At 40.9% G+C, this 18,405-nt stretch overlaps 1 pseudogene; it reads right to left on the reverse strand.

Annotated features, from left to right (window-relative positions):
- The window catches only part of LOC115595926 (NXPE family member 3-like), a 45,007-nt pseudogene extending 36,307 nt beyond the window's left edge, over positions 1–8,700 (reverse strand).
- Positions 8,701–18,405: the final 9,705 nt, after the last annotated feature.

Consider the following 18,405-nt stretch of genomic DNA (forward strand, 5'->3'; position numbering starts at 1 on the left):
CTTTAATCAGTTAAGCTAGGCTCCAGAGTAGCTGTTCCGTTGTAGGCTTCTGCTTCTGTGAAGCGAGAAGAGGTTATTGAATGATGAATGACAGCTTATCGTTATTGGCTCTAAAATCGGATATCGGTTGCTGGGCTCTTCTATTATCTACTTTTGTCGGCTCATAGTTAAATATTGCATAATAAGCACAAATGGCTGTTAGAATAGATACAGTGGGTATGCCTTGAAACAGCAGTGTAATTAGTCTACAGTCACATTGGACAGACAACCAGAACAGCTAAATTAAGTGTTTCCTCTAAGTTCTTAATTAACGTGGAAAATAGTTAACGCACATGCACACGCACGCACATGCACACGTACGCACGCTCACACGCACACACACACGCACACACTATACCCCTACAAAAACACCCCAATCATTGCTGTAAGAGGTAATGACAGGGTTAGATGTAAAGTCTATGATTATTTGAAGCTAAACAGACTATAGATGACACACTAATTAACAGGCAGAAGATTGAATTTTGCTTAGTTGAGCCTGTTTAACACCCAACTTGTAAATGTGGAACAGTATCTCTGCAGTAGTTGAGTTATTATTCGGCAGATCTGGGCTATTTCTCTTGAGCCAAGGGAACTTCCTCAGATGAAGTGTTTTCTTGCTTAACGGTGGGTGGATCCGTTTTAATGTGCTGTTTCAGGTTTGCTGTTGACCTTGTTGATTTACGTTGCTTCTTAAAACCCGGCGGGCAAAGTTTACACAAAAAGGTAAGATTTTTCCCACCTGGATCATCACTGACCTTTTCATAAAATTGTTTTAAGTAATCATATGAAGATGCCGTGTTAATGTTGGAGGCAGAGTCTGGGGTAGTGCTGCTGCCTTCATTTGTTTTTGCCTCCATGCTTCACATTTTGATAACGCATGCGGCGGTGCGACTCTGTGGTGGCTGGTGTTGCCAGATGTTCTTTCACTACATATTAAGGCCTGTTTACGGTGTGTTTTAGCTGGATTTTCACCTGGAAGGCTTTATGGAAATCTGGCACTCTCTTGAACAAAGTTAAACTGTGCCGTTCACAAACGCCAGAATGAATGCGTTCACAATAACGTTTATCAGGCAGAAATACAGATACAGATTTACACTAATATTTGTGAACTTTGTGATATTTACTTATCTTGTAAAAATATAACGTCAATGTTTAATCTAAAAATGTTAAATCTAAATCTGAATGTTAAATCTAAATGTTAAATCTAAATTTAAATGTAACATTTAAATCTAAATGTTAGAATTAGACTTAGACAACTTTATTAATCCCTTTGGGAGGTTCCCTCAGGGAAATTGAAGCTCCATGTCACACACAGCACTGTAACACACATATACAGGATCAAGAAAGAATAAACACCAAAGTACCCGACACCCATATAAAAAGAAAAACGCCTGTCTTAAACCACTTCTTTTATGTCTTGAAGACATTAAAGCATGGATGTCACTGAACTTTTTAAAATTTAATGAAAAGAAAACAGAAGTGATGATTTTTGGTCCGAGCAGCTCTAGTACAAGTGAACCCCCCCCTGTTGACTTGGGCCCTTTGGCACACTATATGAAGCCAACAGTCTCAAAATTTGGTTTTAAGATGGACAGTGATTTTAAATTGGACCGGCATATTGGTGCAATAGTGAAGTCCAGCTTCTTTCACCTGAGGCAGCTGGCAAAGGTGAAGCCCTTTTCTTACACAAAAGCACTTTGACAGTTATCCATGCCTTCATTACATCTCGGCTGGATTACTGCAATGCACTTTATTTTGGAGTCAGCCAGTCCTCCCTCACCCGTCTCCAGTTAGTCCAGAACTGGAGCACGTAAGAGGGAGCACATTACTCCCATTCTGGCCTCCCTCCACTGGCTGCCTGTGCATTTTAGAGTTCATTTTAAGATTCTTTTATTTGTTTTTAAATCTTTAAATGGTCTCGCCCCGCCTTACCTCTCTGAGCTCCTTCATCCCTACGCTCCTGCCCGGTGCCTCAGGTTAGCTGACCAGCTGCTCCTGGAGGTACCAAGGTCTAAGCGGAAGCTCAGAGGGGAAAGAGCTTTTTCCATTGCCGTCCCACACTTTGGAACGCCCTTCCGCTCCATATCAGACAAGCCCCCTCACTGTCCATTTTTAAAATGCATCTTAAAACCCATTTTTATTCCTCGGCTTTCAACCCAGCATGAGACTCTGCTCTTGTTTTAGTGTTTTAGTGTTTTAGTGTTTTATTGTTTTTATAGTTTTTATTGTTTTACACTTTTATTGTTTTATTGTTTTTTTTTTTTATTCTTTGTTTCCTTTGTTTTATGTTTCATGTTCTATTTCTTTTAATGTACAGCACTTTGTCCCAGCTATGGCTGCTTAAAGCGCTTTATAAATAAAGTTGAGTTGAGTTGAGTTGAGTTGAGTTGAATTTGAATATAAATATTAATGTTAAATCGAAATGTTAAATGTTAAATCGAAATGTCACGGATGAAACTAAATATTCAGCTAATATGCAAATTCCCACTGCCTGTAAGCAGAAGTACCATAGTAAAAGTAAAGCTACCGAGTGCTGTGGTGGCTCTACATGGTGGAGCTGTCACTAGCCCTTTTCACACAGAGACACTGCATTATCGCTGCAGCAGTAATTCATACAGAAAACCGGTGCTGCGGCTCCTAAAGAGGCGTGGCAGTACACGTCATGATGATGACGTCTGTGTGTTTTTTTCAAGGTGTTTCGACAGGTGACATGTTGGCAGGCAACATGAGAGCACTTTGAGGAGACCTGACTAAAGTGCAATCACTCCATCTGACTACCCAAAGAAGACCTTGGATAGTGCTTGTTAATGTCAATGAGCTTTTATTTAGGTTCTTCCAGTGACAGGCAGTGTAAATTTGCATTTTAGCTAAATAATTAGTGTCACCCGTGACATTTATATTTAGCATTTAGCATTTAGCATTTACCATGAAACTTCCCAGGACTTTCCATCGGCATGGGGGTGATTAGATAATGACTGAATGTTCATTTTCGGTGAGGTGAAGTGAACTCTTCCTTTAACCCTAGCCTTTCAAGTAGAGCTCCCCAGTTTCTGTCACTGAAACACAGATTGCTCACAGTGAAAATTCCCTGAATAAAGGTTAAAATGACTTTTTAAAAATAAACATAAGAAAGTGCAAGTACACAAACATAGGACTTTCTTGAGAGAGTCCCCTGTTTAATCTTGTGTGTAATTTATCCATCTCTGTGATCTTATAGTCAACTTTTAACAATGTAAATCTATTTTGTAGCATTCTCATTTACTCATTATACCAGTAATAATCCTTGGGATTTAAGGAGCCTTTGTGGTACTGAATTGAGACCTTATTTTATGAATGCTTCAGATTTTGGTTCCACTAATACTCCCACGGGATCTTAACGTCTGCGGCCTCTACAACCACGTGAAGCAACACCCTGCAAGCCTGCCGCCGTGCGTAAAGACTGCAACACCACCAGCGACACGAGCCCAGAGAGGCTGACAGGATGGAGCGGAGGTGAGCTGCTGAGCGGAGCAAACACGATCCAAGCGCGGTGGGTAGAGTTTAAGGATGCTTTAGGTACGGGACGAGAGAAGTTGTCCCCCCTCACACGCCTGAAGCCATGCGTCGGTGACCAGTATGCTGCTGGAGTATGAGGCAGGAGCAGACATGCGACTGGTCCGTCAGATCAACAAAGGTATGAAGATCCAGGCCGGGGGAGAGAACATGGGCTGCAGCAAGGTCGGAGAAAACCCGGAGAACCAGGTCATCTGTTTGCAGTGTCAAGACGAGGTGGTGCGGGTTTGCCCGGGGAGTCCGCGCAGTCCCCGCCGCGCCATCGCGACGCGCCTCTCCTCCGGATCCGCAGGTAAACGCAGCCTATGCAGCATAGGGAGGCAGGAGAAGCGGTGCGTGGAATACAAACAGTAACAAGAGTTTTCATTCATATCATCACTTGTGGGGTTGATGCTATGGTATCCTCACTTTAAATTACCAGCTGCCCTGATTTCACTCAGGCACATGGGATGAGACGAGGGTGTGGGGTTCTGTACAACTCAAGACTTCTTATAGAGAATTCATGGTATTAATAACGAATTACACCACACAAGTCAACTAGTACTAAAGTGTTGGTCTGTGGCAGAAGCTTTCATATTCATGAGTGGGGGCCACCAGGGTCCACAGTAAAATGATTCAACTTTGTGGTGGTGAATACCTTTGAGGAGACAAGAAAGGCAGAGGTTTATTTACTCTTCATGATCTGTTTTCAAGATCACACGAACACACACACGCACAGTAGTGCTCTTCAATTTTAATGAATCACCTTCAAGTGAAATGATTGCTGCTGCATCAGTCTGACTGGCTTCCAATGTGAAAAATGGGATGTGATTCTGCTACAGTCATTCAGGATCATTTCACTTTTGAACGCTGCTTTAAAACAAAATGATATTAGAACTCATGAAGTATTGATTCTAATTTAAAATGACTTTGCACACATAGCTTAAATAATGTTTAACAATTTAAAGCTCCTGGTGATGAATTATTGATGTCACTGGAAGCTGCTCAGATGCTAATATGTTTTGTCCGTGTGCTGATGCTTTGGTAATAAATGATACCTGCAGCTTTATTTCCAAACATGGAAGCAATAGCAAGTGCTTACGCTGAAAAGCGTCCCAGTCAGTGATAAATGTCAGGGCTGGGCTGCAGTTGCTAGTTACTCTTCTTCGATGTGGCTGAAGGTGTTAGATTAGAGAGTAAGGGAGTGAGTTTTCTACAAACGTTATTTCAATTGCGGAATGAGCAGAAGTATTTGTATTCATAGTTCTCAGTACGATGCAATAATGTAAGGTGGTACGTTCAAGGTACTGACTGCAGTGCCAAAGAAACTTTTTCTCTGCTGAGAAAGCTTGATGATTAACCTCTTTGACTATAAAACCTCAGGGATAACAAGCAGTGTTTCTGATAAAATAATTAAAGCAATTCAGTGCTTTATATTATACAACTAGCCAGAGCATTTTGCAACCAAAGAGCGAGATACGCCTCCTTAACATTGGGCCATTCTTCACTATTTTGGGCCAAACAAATAACTGACTGATCATGAAAATGGTCTGTAGATTGATCAGTAATTAAATCATTATCTGAGCCTGAGCTATTATCTTGCTCTATCTATAGTTAAAGCACTAAAACAATCTATAAAGTAAACTTGACCATTGTCTACATCCAGCAGATTGTAGTAAAAATGTAATTATGTGCCAGTAAAATTCAAGAACTACTTGCAACTTGCATCTGACCATTTCAGCTATATTTGATGTATAGCTTGGTACACTGACTGAACAGTCAGCAGAGAATGCAGTTACCCTGAGATGCAGTTGTTATGTTACAGCCCATTCATTAAAGGCGTATGGGATGTAAAGATGCACTTGAGATTTGCAGACAAGGATGATTCCAGATCAGTGAGCAGCAAACATCCTCCTGCTGGGTTTGAGGCATCATTCAGGTTTAGTGGAGGCTTTTCTTCCTGTAACTCTTCTGGGGTTGTGGGCTCATTCTCATAACACTGCTAGAGCTCTGCCACAGTGGGTGATTTCATTCCCTCTCTATATAAACTGGTAGACTAAAGCACTAAAGCTGCCAGACTCATGGATTTTATTTCCCTGAACTCTGCCAAGGTCACAGGGTTTTTCCCCTCGTGTAGCTCGGAGTGTGGGGCAGGCCACTAACACTGCAGGATTAGGAGTTTCATTCCTGTAGAGCAGCAGGGTCATGGCTTTCCTCAAGCCCCCAGAGCCCCTTCATGAAAACTCTTTTGCCACACACATTAAATACAAAAACTGTATGGGTCAGCCTAGGCCTGGGCGATAAACCGAAAATTTACAGATACCGAAAATTACAACGATAACCGACGTCATTTTGGCCATGTCGGTATATTCGGTGTCATAGGCATAACATCCACTAGGGACAGGGGGACATGTTAGGTCCACTTGATTAATCTACCCCAGCATATACCGATGTGCTTATTTTACATTAATTTGATGGCAAACTCCGCCCGCTGATGCAACACCAGCTATGCCAGGTTAGTAATCAAGTGAACCCACTCTCGGGGTCGTGGACAGTTTGTGTCATGATGCTGCGTTCAAAGGCTGCAACAGGCCACTGTCTTCGGCCGGGCCGGTCCATTGATCAAACATTTGTGTTTTGTTTTTTATTCACTCAAAATAATGACTGTATTTCCAGCTAGAAAACGCGCATCTCTCTCCTCCCTCCATTGTTGTTTGCATTTGTGTCTCTGCGTGGTCTGACACGTGAGTGTCCTCATGCTGGAAAATGTGACTTCTCACGTACGTGACGTCACTCCCCGAGACGCAAGAAGAAAGCAAAAAATATATATTTTTTACTAAGGAAAATGACAAAACTAGTAACGCGTTACCGGCATCACTGATTGTGTAGCTTAAGTGCAACATGGAGCATGAAGATGTAAAGAAAAAAATAAAAACAGTAGAATTAACTTCGAGCAAGTTTGGAGGAAAGTCAGAGGTGTGGACCCATTTTAAACAAGTCGTGGGCCGTGATAATAACATGTGTCGGCTTTGTCGAGTGCATTAAGTGCGGCACTTGTTGCATTATTCATTAAGATTTCTGTAGTTCAAACAACTTGCAATTGTAGTCGAGAACGTCAGTTATAACAGCCCACTGTGAGAAAATTACATAGGCTTCCTTTTGTTATCAATGTACTGTAAGGACAAGAGGGGGAAGAGAGACTGTCACACTGCCTGAGGTGTCACAAGAGCCACAGGTGGGGGCACATCCCCACATGGAAAGATACACAAGTTTAGATACGATAACATTTGCTGTCCCATCTGTTACATCAAAGGGTCACTGTCCTGGGAAGACAGGACACACCCAAATATCAAAGAGTCATTTATCTGTAAAGATGTTTTATGACTGCTGTAAATGAAGGTAACCTCCTCTCTGTTCTGTACTTAAGGGATAACAATTTAGAGTTTGTGAGAGAACGCGTTTACGCCTTCTACTCCACGCTGCGTGTATTAAATGACATCTGATTCATACGCTGAAGTCTTAAATTCTTTGGAGATTTAGCAACTCTCTACCTCACAAGGAGAATTTCCACGACACCACGTATTAAACAGTTGTCGGGTTTAAATCGTTCTCGGGCTCATAATTACATTCAGTGTGTCGGGCCAGGCTCGGACACAATGTGCACGGGCTCGGGTCGGGCTTGATTCTACGCTCTACTCGGGTCCAGCCGCGACTTTACTGAGGTTCACCCAGTGTGAGCAGCAGGAGGACGGTTAGCTCACCTCCCAGAACATGGCACTGGATCGCTGGAAACTGATTTAGGGACTGTCATCAAATTACTTAGCATAAATATATTAATACAAAATAATTGCAGTTCTTTCAATATCTTCCATGTCATGGGGCCCAGTGACTCCAGCAGCAGATTGTATTAGTAAACTGGACGAATGAGACACAGCTATGTTTATTGTACTTTAGTGCTTCCTCTATTTTATATGAATATTAATATGCAGAAATCCTGATTTTTTTTCTCAATAGCTTCCATGTCATGTGACCCACTGACTTCTGAAACGGATTCTGTGTCTATCAAAAATATATAATGATAAAGAAAATAATGGTAAAAAAAAGTTCTCTAATGCTCAAGAGGTTAACATATTATCAAGCAGCAATGTCAACTTCTCTACTATTTTGTCTCATGTCTTGTGAGACATTGTCTTGTCTTAGATTCTGATTCTGAAGTCCTCAAAATGTTTATTTATTTACATCCAACCTCTTCTACCACCTGCAGTACAACCACGTGATTCAATTCGAAGAAATAAAAAAAGCGAGAAGCGAGAAGCTTAGAATTTGATGTGTGATCTCTCCACCTGTTGTAGATCGTGAGTCCAGCAGTAGCAGCTACAATGTTTCTTCCGGAACCTTCTACAGCTGCGTCAGTCAGATCACCATCGGTAAGTTTGTTCAGGCCTGACGGAGCTGTTGGTAGCATGGGAGAAAAATGCTTAGCATGTTCTGCTACTGTCTGATATATGGATAGTACAATTTAAACCTATTAGTATAGGGTCAGTAAGGGGCACTATGTCGTTTCTTGAGAATTTGGCTTCAGGATGTTTATATTAACAATATTAATAATGCAATTATACAAACTTAGAAATAGGTTTTTGATGAATATTGTTTAAAGTCAGAAAGGTCCTACTAACAGAAAAGAAGTAAAACTATGGATTTGTGTTGAGGTCAGTTTGCTTTATTCAGTTGTGAAAATCATCGAGTGAAGATGTTGCTCTTCTCTTAAAATGCCTTCCTCCAAACTACATAGTGCACCTTTAAAGCTGGGGTCGGTAATATTCGAGAAAGCAGTAAAAGGAAGCTACATTTGGAAAGAATTGATCTGAAAAACTGCCACCCAAATGCAGCTGCCTGACGACAACAGCTGTCCCGGAACACTCGCAGGCGAACCAGGAGATTGAATGGCTCGCTCCCTTCGTTCAACAAGCTCTCTTGTTTTATTGTTGTCTAATGTATGTCAATACATACATAAACAAATGTTAAATCTGACAATCAAATAAAAACATACAAAATAGCCGCGATGAACATACCTCAGTCCGGAGAAGCTTCCTGGTCCAGCAGTTGCTTCTCTTTGTTCTGGTGTGTGTTATCAGAGCTGTAAAAGCAAATTAGTTATCATTTTACAACACAGGGTTGTCATTACAGTAAGAGAGGGAGGGAACGCAGGGCCCGCCTTCCACAAGCAAAAATATGAGGAGGGACGCAGTTTTGAAAGTATATTCAATACATTCATAAGATGCTGCTGTATTTGTTGTATTTTCTGCTCCCCAATCCAGAAGAGAGATCTCTCTTTCTCTCAGGCATGTCATCAGTGCCCTGTGTGGGGGAGCAAGGCAGGCAGATCTGAATAAATTTCACTAAAGTCAATGTGGACAGTGCTTAATGCCACAACACCAACAAGTCCTTTGCATGTTTGGATGGAAACAAGAAAAACTTCTCCAAACGTCTCGTGAGAGTGCGTCACATACATATAAGCAGAGCAGAAGCCCCGACCACAGCTGTTCACAGACAGTCATAACTGTTGTTCCTCAAAGAAACCACTCTACTACCTTTTAATGATGTTGCCTTTAATAAAAAGTCAAGTCAAACACTAACTTCTAGCTTTGTAGATATTGGTTAGGTTTTAGTTTTATATTAAAACCAAGCTCATACACAGCACAGACACAAGTTGTTTTAGCTCACAGAACTCACACAGAACAAATAATTCACTGAAATACATTTATTTGAAATTTTTTTTTGTTGGACGATTACTTTGTTTCAAGGGCTCAGCTCAGGAGAAACTCTTGCTCCTGTCAGGTATTGTGGTTTTGCGAGTACCTAATTCTCTGAATATTCCATCACTTATTGGATAAACAAGCTGGTATCCTGATCATTCATCTCATGAAAGCAAAGCTTTCAGTTAAACACATTAAATTTGTCTTTGGTCAAATTGTCTTCTGTCTATTTTTGTTAAATATTGGCTATTGGCTTGTTTGACAAGTAGGTACCCATCTACAGAGAATCAGTGATATCGGTGAAGTGAGATGTCTGCACAGTAGGGTTTGGTGGTTAAACGATAATACAGTGTCCAAATGTATTTAAAAATAACAGTGGGGTCCCTTTCATTACCCTCATGAAAAATGCATCTGCATTCTTCGCTAATGAGTCTTCACAATGTCTGGTGCAGAGTGTGAACTGTAGGGGGCTGAGCACAAAGCCCTGGGGGGCTCCGGTGTTGTGTCCAATAATCAGTTGAGAAAGTGTGACTCTCAAGCTCAGTGTGTAAAGTTTTCCAATCAATTTCACAAGTAAGAGTGTATTGAATGCTGAGCTGAAATCAACAAACAGCATTTAGAAGTAGCTGTTCATACTGTCAGTGTGTGAAGACTGAGTGCTTCTGTGCTAACATTACAGGGTTAGCTACTCGTTCTTTGGCTCAGGGGCTGTGTACTGTGAGCCAAGCGCATCGCTGTCATCACTAACCATATCTAACTACCTTATGTTCCATAAACATGTAAGAAAACCCCAAACATTACCATAATTAACATTAACAACAAAAATGGCCTTTGGCAGTACTCATCACTGTTAAGCTAGTAGGTCAGTCTTGGGGAATTTTGGCTGCACTCCATCTGTTTGTGTGAACGCAGAGTATCTCACAAGGTTATGTGCGGATTTGGTCACTCAGCAGAGACAGCTATTTTTCAATTTCCAAACCACAGTGGCCTTGCAGCAGTGCGCACAGCTTCTCATTAAAGAACATGTCACTTTCAAACAGATTTCCATAACAGCCCTGAATTGTGCATGCCTGTCAGCGTACAGAGAAAGAGGCAAACACAACGTCATCCGTTCAGACAGTTTATATTGATGCAGTGACTGAAGGGCCACTGTCTAAATACATATACTGCAAAACTGATCTCAAATCAACACTGGTGCCAGAACGTCACCAAGCTAAGCTTATATTGCCTGTTGGGTTTGGTACTGAATATGTGAATCAGCATTGTTAAAGGGATCTTTTGGGTCATTTGTTTCATTTAGGTGGGATAGTGACAGCTGAAGAGAGACAGGCAATGGGGTAGACAGCTAGTTGCACAGTTGCATTGTGGGTATTGTAGGCACCAGGTATTGACAAAAACAAGAATGAGTGGAGAAGAGATACAATATCTGTGGTTCTGCTGGATCGGCCTGATCCAGCAGAACCACTGACAGGTTTCATTCTTCTTTCAAGCTGTCCATCAGGAGTCCAACAATGTTCTAGTAGTGCAGTGTTAAATCAGTGATCTACTCTTCTGACTTGACCACATGTGGACTGGCGTATGCTAATAACATGACAGTGATGGTGTTAGCGGTAACTAATGAAACAAAACTATCATATATAGTATATATTGGTAGTATATTAATGGAGTCATAGGCAGTATTCACACGGAGGCCATTTTCCTCTGACATCACGTTCAGGGTGAGAATCTCAAACTCACATAAACATTGAGAATCTGACCAATGGTTTTACAGCTGTTGTCTATGGTTAGCTAATGGGTGACAAGATATGTTGTTTTGCATTGACTAGATCTGATGCCGCTCCAGATTTTCACTCTCCATCATCCTTTCAGTAGCTTATCACTCAGGAAGCTGTGAAATGGTATTGATGTGTCAGATTCTCTTAGTTTATGCGTCTTGCAACCTCAAACAAATCATCGTCCTATACTGAGCATGAGGTCAGAGGAAAAATGGCTGCCATGCGAGCTTGGTGTATTGTGATGTGCAGTGCATTGCCTGTTCTGCAATATGTTTCCATGTATCTGTGTAACAGAAGAAAGAAAACACCTAAAAGAGCTCAGTATACCAAATACTGATAATAATAGTCCTGTTTGATAGAAGACATTGTTACATGCCACAGCTGGAATAGCACAGCTGTATAAAATAGCATTAGGGAAGGCTGAAATCCATTTATCTGCTTTAGTTTCAGGCTCTTGGTATTGTTCATGTGAGCTCACTGTCTCATGACTCACTGGGACACTTGGATAGAACAGAACCACAACTCATGTGGCTTTTATGACAAGTTTCTGTCACATGACTTCTGAGTCATTACAAGAAAGCTCAAAAGCGCAGATTACAGAAAAGTGAATTTGTTAAACACAATATAAAGCTGTGTGATAAAAACAGCTATGCCAGGTGTGAGTGTGTTACGGTGACATTTTAGAGAACTGCCTGCAGTACAGTGTAGTGCTGTACAATCTGCTTTCTGACAGAGGTCTGTGGAGGGCTTAAATGTTGGATTCGCTAAGCAGTAACAAAATGAAAGATATCCCCTGACATGCAGGTTTGATTGTTTGTGTGTCGGGGCTGGTGACGGGATATAGTGCGTTGTTACGGAAGTGCACTGCGTTCAATGGATAGAAAAAAAATTAGACACCTTATTTCGTAATTATGAGAAAAGATCTCATAATTACGAGATCTTTTCTCGTAATTACAAGAGAAAAGATCTCGTAATTATGAGATCTTTTCTCTTGTAATTATGAGAAAAGATCTTGTAATTACGAGATCAGGATCTCAGGATCTCGTAATTATGAGAAAAGATCCGGATCTCGTAATTATGAGGAAAGATCTCGTAATTATGAGATCATACTTTTACAGTAAATACTCCCGGTAATAAACTGAAGGTATCACGAAGGTATCCGGATTTCAAAGTAAAGGACGACATGAGAAAAAACAACAACAACAAAACATTGTTTCCATAAGTAGTTCAAGATTCATAAACTGCTGGATTTAGCACTTCCTAGACTACTTGCATGCATAATATGAAGTACTTTTACTGTGTACTTTTCGAGTAATCCTGGGTCAAAATCCTTAACAGAGAAAAAGAATAAGGACATTTCGCCCAACTTTTATATGTTATTAAAAAACGTATTTTCTATTAGTAGACCAAGATTCATATACTGCTGGACTAAGTACTCCCTATACTTGTGTAACTATAATGAAGTACTTCTACTGTGTACTATTTAAGTAATCCTCCGTCAAAATCCTTATCCTCGTATGCTTCATGGGTCTGACTGTGAGACTGCAGTCTGACCCACACAGTCATCACCAGCTGCTCATCAGAGCGGCTTTAGTACGATTACCGTAAATGTTATTCACAGTCAACGACGCACCTTTCCTTATCTCATAATTACTAGATCTTTTCTTATAATTACAAGATCTTTTCTTGTAATTACGAGATCTTTTCTCGTAATTACGAGATCCTGATCTCATAATTACGAGATCTTTTCTCATAATTACCAGATAAGGTGTCTAATTTTTTTTTTTATCCAGTGAATGCAATGCGCTTCCGTACGTTGTTGACGAAGCTGACTGAAATCATTTTCCTGTCCGTCACAAAACTGCAACCTGCTGCCATTTTCAATAGTCAGACCTTGCCTTCTGACATTTTCTTTGATGAATATCGCAGCCTGGTTAGTGGGAGAGGCTGTACAGTGAGCTGGATGCTTTGACAGTTGACTCTTTGGGTTCAGCTGAGGCTGCTGCTGCTGCTGCTACTGCATGCAGGTGTTCCTTTCTTCTTTCTGTGCTAAATAAAAAAAATCTAATGAAGTGCTGAGGGAGAGCTTTGGAACAGAAGGCTGCACACACGGTGAGTACATAGACGCCTCATTGAGCGGGTTGGCCCGCTGCTGCGATACGTCAACGTCGCCGCCATATTGGAGGAGGCAGATCCGCCCCGTGAACTACTACGAGTCAATGGAGTGAACTTTATAAAGCTCCTTCTACAAAGTGCTATAAGTTAATGTGTCTCATTTACACATTCACACACATACGGATATATTCAGGAAACAGAGAGGAACCAAAAACAACGTCTGTAACGTTCTCTGAGGATTATAAATGTTAGCTAATCCTCATATGTTCAGTATACAGGTCGGCACCAAACCATTTTATAATGTTTTTATGAGTGTTTACAGCTGCTAATGTATGTTACGCTGTTACTGTGATGATACGTGACAGTTAAATATTTAATCTGTCCACAATAACCACATCCTGACATGCAAATGTGGCATCTGTGTGAATCAAAAACACCGTCATTTTATAAATACAGGGATTTTTGACTAATAATATCATGGCGACAAAAATAAAGTCTGCAAATCAAGATGAGAAACTGCAACAGCAGTGAAGAGATACACACCATGACAAATATGGTATAAAATAACATTTCATGGTAAAAAAAAAAGTGAAGTATCAGCAGGCTACTATTATAAATATGCACCACATATAGTTTTCAACATTATTATTAGTGAAATCATAGTAGTAGTATTTTCTGCATATTCTTGACTTTGAATGGGAGCAGCTGTAACGCTTGAATTTCCCATCGGGGATCAATAAAGTATTTCTGATTCTGATTCGTATATTATGCAGTCAGTTGTCCATATAAAGTTAAATTAGATTAACCAAGTTGACAGTATGGCGGACAGATGTCTCATTTGCATGTCAGGATGTGGTTATTATGGACAGATTGAATATTTAACTCATGTATCATCACAGTAACAGCGTTACATACATTAGCAGCTGTAAACACTCATAAAAACATTATAAAATGGTTTGGTGCCGACCTGTATACTGAACATATGAGGATTAGCTAACATTTATAATCCTCAGAGAACGTTACAGACGTTGTTTTTGGTTCCTCTCTGTTTCCTGAATATATCCGTATGTGTGTGAATGTGTAAATGAGACACATTAACTTATAGCACTTTGTAGAAGGAGCTTTATAAAGTTCACTCCATTGACTCGTATTAGTTCACGGGGCGGATCTGCCTCCTCCAATATGGCGGCGACGTCGACGTACGGTCCAGCGCTCAATGAGGCGTCTATGTATATATGTCTATGACTTTGATGGGATGTTGAGAAAGCTATTGTCACAGTTGGTTAATGGCCGCCTAATTTATGTTACTGTATATGTACCTAGAACCAAGTTACCCCGCAAGCAATAAGTTTCAGAGCTCTGAAACCAGTTATAATGTAGTTTTCTTAAGATTCACCAGCCTTGCTAATGCTCATCAAGAGGAAGTTTTCTCTTATACTTTTATCACTCTCTGACCTGCAGGAGCATCACTTTTGAGTTAACCACCAACCTTCTTGTGTTTAAAGGCCCTGAAATCCTGTTTCCTCAATTGGCTCCGACTAAGAGCGTTGGGGTCCCACATGGATATTTTTCTGTTAAAATACTCAGCACTGCTGTTTTGGTCTGTGCTCATTTGGGACGCAAAAGGATAAAACCTGCAAAATAAAACAGGAAACACTAAACTGACACACACACACACAGCAGGCAATTGATGAAGCATTTTGGTTGAGTTTTTGTGATTTTGTGTGATCTTCCTTATTTAGTCATTAGATTTGAGCATTAGAGAGAAAAATGTGCATCTAAACTTTTAATTTGGTCTGGTAGATAACAATAAAAAAAAAATTAAATAAAAAAAATGACATTTAGTGAGACATCTTGCTTCATTCTTATCTATGTTAAACAGTGCACATGTGAAGCACTGATCAGACAGCTGATGGCTCAGAGCACATGGAAAGCACAAACAGCGGTTACTTTTTAATACGTTTAACTTTAGTTTCTTTTTATAAACTCAGCGCTGACTGAACGCTGTTCAGGCGCTGCTTCACAGATAAGCCATCTTGTTGTCACGTCACAGCTGAGCAGAGCTGGAAGCGACACACATCACACTCGAAAGCCAGATTTCTTTTTTTCACCTCCACAGCAGCAGCAGCTTCAACTAGAGCTTAACTTGTGTGCCTAAATATTATCATCACACGATTACTGTAAGCTTCACAAGCAAGTGAGAATGTGCTGTGATGCTGTGAAGTGGTGAAATGAGTATGAGAAGAGGAGATCAACTGACGGACGGAACTTCCATTCCTGACTGGAACAATCCCGAGACAGAAGGGGAACCACAGGAACGTGAAGGAAATGAGAGAGGTTTTGAGTTTAGTGATTATCCGGAATGCCTTGATCGATAAGCCTGAATACATTTGTATATTCACTGTTTTTACTTATGTTTAGTTTTTACAAGTTGGCGTTGTATGACTTTTTCTCTCCCCCTGACTTCGCCTGGGACCTCCTGATTTAAATATGAAGCGCCGGCTTTAACACTCAAACAACTGTAACATGTAAAGTCCGTGTAAAGCAGCAATAAATTTGTGTTATGAGTTTGTCACACCACAGAAACATGTGTCGTTGACCACTGAGCCAAATTTGAAAGATTAAAAAAATTGCTAAGTATATAAAATTAGGTCTCAAAATCATGGAAAAACAAGCACTTCACGCTGGGGGCGTGTCAGTTAGAGGCGCTGGAACCACGCCCACACACGGGAGGGGAGCCTCCTCCGTGTACTGTACAAGGACATAACCTACAGTAACAATGGAAGCTAGCAGCATCATCAGACAGACCGAGCCCGACCTGTTTGAGCCATCAGAGCCAGAAACTGACTCTGAGTCAGACACTGATAGTGCTCAGCCTCGTTCCTCACAGTCCATGTTTTACATTACACACAAATGTAAAACACCAGTCTACATATAATTCCTTGTCATAGCTATATTGGTGCACATAAAATATTACCTGTGGATTATCATTGTGCTGTCAGATGGACTCCGCTCAGGGAATGAGGCCAAATCATGTCATGATTAAATGCAATAACATTTGCTAACATTACATGGGCATGACAGGATGCACGATGTAAAATCACTTTCAGGATTTGCACCTTCAGCAAAATGCATTTAATTGCCCAAATCAGTGTTGGGGAAGTTAAATAAAAAAGTAATTAGTTACTTATTACTAGTTACTTCTGTAAATTGTAATAAGATTACTTTACTAGTTACTGCATTTGAAAAGTAACTTCACTACTTATTACTTTACTTTCCCATTTCTTAATTTACCAAGTAGATAGAGGACAAACATCATAGCCCTATCATCACTTAGTGTTTATTGTATAACATATGAAAGAACAGTATCCCTGTCTGCACAAAGAAAAACGCCTCACTGTAAAATCCACAAACAACAGGACAAAGGAGGCTATGGTGAGGTCAATCAGTAGCAACATACAAGTTTCAAAACAAAGGCTTTGGGAAACATGAGAATAAAAATCTTTCCCTGAGAACCAAACCAGCTTGTTATTACATTCCTGGCAAACAAAAAATTAAGTGGTCAATGAAAAATATAAAAATAAAGGTCACTTTATCCCATACCATGAAAACACACTGGCTTAATGCACTTAAGCCCATAAAAAGGAAACAGAAAATGTAATTAATTAATAAACAGAAAATTCATGTCATTCCAAAAGCATTATTTTCCCCTTAGCTTGCTCTTCTCTAACTCCAGGAGATGTGGCTGCCAGAGGTGGTAACGTACCAAATCACATACTCTTGAACCTATTAATGAAATATTGTGTGTTGCAATTATAACAATGCAGGAAACACAAAGTGCAACAAAAGTGCAACAGTGAAAACAGAAAGTGCAATAAAAACTTTATCCCATTCAATTAATTTTCCTCTCTATTCTTCAAAATAACGATTGTATCACTTAAGCAAAAGTCTTTCAAATCTTTTATCTGACAGCCTGTTCCTCCTCGGGGTCAGAACAATACTGCCCAGGCTGCCTTTCCTTAATCCTGGGGAACCTGGAGAGAGCCTGCTAGTAAAGCAGTGTAGTTACCGTTATTTTTAGTGTAATGCATTACCCAAAAAAGTAATATCGTTACAGTAATCTGTTACTTTGTAACTCGTTACCCACAACACTGGCCCAAATGTACAATATTTATAACATAAGCACACACTTACACTCTTTGGCGGGCACGTAATGCCGGTGGCGGAGATGAGAGCACCTGTTGTCGGCGGGACGGAGAGGGTCGGTGGCGGGCACATAATGCCGCTGGCTGTGACGGTGGCACCCGCTGTCGGCGGGACGGGAGGATGCAAGCCGGTGGCGGGCACTTAATGACGGTGGCCGAGATGGTGGCACCCGCTGTCGGCGAGACCGTGAGGGTCGGTGGTGGGCACATAATGCCGGCGGCCGTGATGGTGGCACCCGCTGTCGGCGGGACGGGAGGATGCAAGCCGGTGGCGGGCACATAATGCCAGTGGCTGTGATGGTGGATAATCGGGGGGTGATCAGGGGTAAAGTGGAAACTGCAGAGACGAGTGTTGGAAGTGATTTTGATCTCTCCACAGTAGCTCCTCTTGACAAAATAGATCCACCGTTTCCTTACGTTGTCGTCCATAGGAAACTTAAATAAGCTAACAGAGCCGTTACCCTGCACACTGTGGCATCCAGGAAAGATGCACGAGCGACGTGGAGGAGACATGACTGGTTAGCTGACTGATTGACTGGTTAGCTAGCTGCAAACTATCGTAAGAGATGCTATCCAAGACTTGAGAGCGAGCGGAATAACCACCTATGCGCTGAATGTATTTATACTGCTTCCGCAGCAGGGCCGGGTTTATGCAACGGCCATGATTTCTGACCCGCCCATTAAATCCTGAACACAGAAATTTTGAAACACAGTTTGTGAGCATAGCTCCACAATTTAATGCTAAATGGTTGAATGACTTTTTACATGTTTTAAGGAAATACATTTATGACCTATCTAATGTGTTTAGAAGAAAATGGCTGAATTTGATTTACACGAACTTTAAAAACAAACAATAGTCCGTCACTGAAAAAAAAAAAATCTCCGCTTGTGGGCATTTGTGTCCTGACTGCATGAACCATTATGGGATGTGTTTTCCATTTGAGAAGCCTTGGGGCAGAGAAACAAACATCCAGACTGCTCATA

Source organism: Sparus aurata, chromosome 14 (genome assembly GCF_900880675.1).
Source record: "Sparus aurata chromosome 14, fSpaAur1.1, whole genome shotgun sequence".
NCBI lineage: Eukaryota > Metazoa > Chordata > Actinopteri > Spariformes > Sparidae > Sparus > Sparus aurata.